The following is a 3,714-nucleotide window of genomic DNA, read 5'->3' as shown; positions in this document are numbered from 1 at the left end:
GCTAGTTGGGGTTTAGTCCACTTCTATATCCTTCCCTTCAAGGCTCAGGGGTCCAGGATTATCTTCTGTGTCTGTGTTAATTGGTTTCCCTTTTGTTTGTTGAAGAGGGTCTGTGCAGTCTTTCTGCCTAGTCCACCATTTTGCCGGAACTCTTGATGGACATTTTTCTTGTGTGTTCCAACAATGTCTGAAACCATGTCTGTCTGTTAAAACATTCATGCAAATGGTATGTAATTTTCATCTGTAGCCTTCTTTAATAAACTGTAAGTTCTGCATGGTCAGGGTCCTTTTAGAACCTAGGACAGTACTAGGTAGTAGAGGTAGATGCTCAAAAAATATTTATGGAAGTTGTTTGTTCTTACCTTTCTGAGCATCCTGGTTGACTGAAGGTATTAGACACAAGTATTTGAACTCAATGTTCAATTTTCAGCAGTGGTAATACATGGTGGGATGATAGTTTTAAAAGCTTCTCAACACAGTTCTAACGAAAAGAGATTCTGCTGCTATTGTTGCTAAAATGTCAAGTAAACACAGGGTCAAGTTCAATAATCTTAACAGATTCTAAAACATAAGGTTTTCTCTTCTTCCCACTTAAGGAATGTGTTCCCTAAAATGTAGTAATTGCATTTTGATTGCCTCAATCCTATTAGAGATATCTACTCTTGAGCTTTATACCAAATCCTTTAATCTCAACACTAGAAAAAAAAAAAAAGAAATACTCAGCTTCATCAGAAGAGGTCTTGAATAAGGAATTGAGATGCTCTCATTAAAATCAATTTAATAAAATACCACAACCAAGAAAACAACAACCAAGATTTTAAAAATATGCCATCAAGGAAAGTTCACTAACGTGAATGTCCTGAGTTTACCCAGATCCAAAGGGATTAACTTCTCATAAACCCACTGCCATTGATTCGATTCCAACTCATAGGAACTGCCCCATAGGGTTTCCAAAGCTGTGAATCTTTACTGAATCAGACTGCTACCACTTTCTCCTACAGGGTGGCTGGTGCATTCAAACCAACAACCTTTCACTTAGTAGCTGAGCTCTTTAACCACTGCACCACAAGGGTTCCTCTTTACCTCTCATAGTTGTAGTGAAAATCCTATGGAGTGCTAGCTTTTCCCCTCATCTGTCCAGTCTCTGCAGTCTTCTGCTCCTCTCTGGGTTCATCTCCTAGGTAAGGAGTTCCTGTGGGTTTTCCTTTTTTTCCAGTCATGCTAATGCTTTCCTTTCCTACTTTGGAGATACAAGAACACGATTTTCCTGTCATGGCACCCACCTAATACTTCACCAGCTCATCAGTAGTGTAAGGCTTAGAAAGTCCTCAATAATTCTATAGGATGTCAGTAAATGTAAGAGAAGAAACAAAGCCAAACCTTAAATTGTGTTTCAACATTTAAAGGCTGCCCCAAAACTATAGAAAGGATGGTTCCAGACATTCAGATCTCCTAGGCCAGTACAAAAACAATAATGACAACAACAACAATGCCAATGACACAAAGTGGTCAATCTTTTATTTTCCAAGTAAAGATATTAAAAACAAACAAACAATAAACCTTTACTACCTCTGTGTTCACCATCATTCTTCAAAGACAGGACATTATAACAATGTCACAACAATTATGATATATTATCTAAGAATGAAGGCTATTGATTTTTATGAAGAATAGTTGACAAACTTTTACTATCATTTTTGGTCCTCAGATCAATGAAAATATTGTCAACCTGAGTGTGGGAGCTGTTGCCGGCTGTTATGAGATGGTGTTCAATGACAATAAGAGAATGTAAGCAAGTCATTCATTATCACGCATGAAATAAGTGGCTCACACTTAGCAGAAAGAATGGCTTCCAATTAGCTACTCTGTAATTCAATCTTGATTATTAAAAACGAAAACAATTATCAATCTCCCCCAAAACAAAGACATGATTATAGCATTGTTACTTCATTTGGGATATAATGTGTAAACACCAATGATTGGCAAATTTCCCTAGTTCCAGCACTAGCAGTTTTGAAATATTTTATCCTGAAAAATTATATTGAATAGTTTCATTTAGGACTTGTTCTTTCATGCAACTCTGAAATCTATCAGACATGTCTAGTGAAACATGAAACTACATCATAAATGATGTAAAAATAAGGGAACCCCAATAGAACACGCAGGTAAACAGTAGTCTTCTTAGTATCAGGAAAGGGCAGTCCTGTAAGCAGAAAGTTATTGGTGGTAGGGTATATAACATAAAATCTATTTCTTGAACAATTGTCTGATGTGTCAATGCTGTGCTCTGGAAATTCATGTATGCCCTCTCAGGAAGAGGGTAAAGGCTGGTAATAGCCTCATGGGGCAAGTGTTTATTAGCTTTGCACGTTAAAACGCTGTTTCTCAGCTTCACAAAGACCCAAAAGTAAATCTGACAATGTAACCTTTTGTTCAGAAAAAGGATCACGCAAGACAGCGCGATTGCTTAGCCTTTGTTTTTCCTTTTGTGAAGAAAGACTGTGGAGAAGTTTTGCAGACACTTCTAAATGGTGTGCGCAAAACATTATTTTACTGTAAGTCAGAAGGTACACATGATTGTTACTAAGTTAACTTTGCCTGGTTATCCATTTGCACTTGAATGCCACCAGACTGATTACAGAAAGATTTATCCCTGAAGTGCTTTATTTATTTCTTAAAAAAATGTTTTAGGTATAGTATTTGGAGGATCAACACACATTATGCACGTCCCTGTGCAGAGATCAATAAACAGATAAATTCAGGATGTATGTTACAGTAACCATTCCGACCCTCAACTGTTTCTCTTCTACAACCAGGGCTACTACTACCACAACTCAGATGTGTCAGTTCATCCAGGTCTTCTTTATTCATTGTCCAGCTTTCATATGCATGTCTGGTGACTGAAAACACCATGGCATGGGTCAAGTGCACCTAAGTCTTCAAAAGGACATCTTTGCTCTTTAACCTTTTAAATAGGTCTTTTGCAGCAGATGTGCCCAATGCCAATAGGTCGTTTGATTTCTTGACTACTGCTTTCCATGAGTATTGATTGCAGATCCAAATAAAATGAAATTCTAGACCACTTCAATATTTTCTCTGTTAACTATGATATTGCTTATTGGTCCAGTTGTGAAGATTTTTGTTTTCTTTATGTTGAGGTGTAATCCATACTGATGGATGTAGTCTTTGATCTTCATCAGTAACGCAAAAAATGCAACCACTGCTGTGGAGTTGGACCCGATTCATAGCGACCCCTCCTTGGGTTTCCAAGATGGTATCACTATAGAAGTAGATTGCCAGTTTTTCTTCTGAGGAGTGGCTGGTGGGTTTGAACCGCCAGCCTTCTGGTTAGCAGTCAAATGCCTTAGGCATGACGCCACTGAGTAAATACGGTGAAAGGATACAAACCTGACACACACCTTTCTTGATTTTAACCATGCAGTGTCCCCTTGCTCTATTCAGTGCAATACATGATTTGGTAGCTTGACTGCTGCTTCCATAGGTATTAACTGCAGTTCCAAGTAAGATGAAATTCTTGACACCTTCAATATTTTCTCCACCTATCATGATGTTGCTTATAGATTCAGTTGTGAGGATTTGTATTTCCTTTATATTGAGGTGTAATCCATACAGAAGGCTATACTCTTTGATCTTCATCAGTAAGTGCTTCAAGTCTTCTTTACTTTCATCAAGCAAGGTTGTGCCATCTGCATG

The sequence above is a fragment of the Orycteropus afer genome, unplaced genomic scaffold (assembly GCF_000298275.1).
Source record: "Orycteropus afer afer isolate SDZICR_OR568_19922 unplaced genomic scaffold, OryAfe1.0 scaffold00006, whole genome shotgun sequence".
In the NCBI taxonomy this organism is placed as follows: domain Eukaryota; kingdom Metazoa; phylum Chordata; class Mammalia; order Tubulidentata; family Orycteropodidae; genus Orycteropus; species Orycteropus afer.
Note: the sequence above shows the minus strand (reverse complement) of the source record.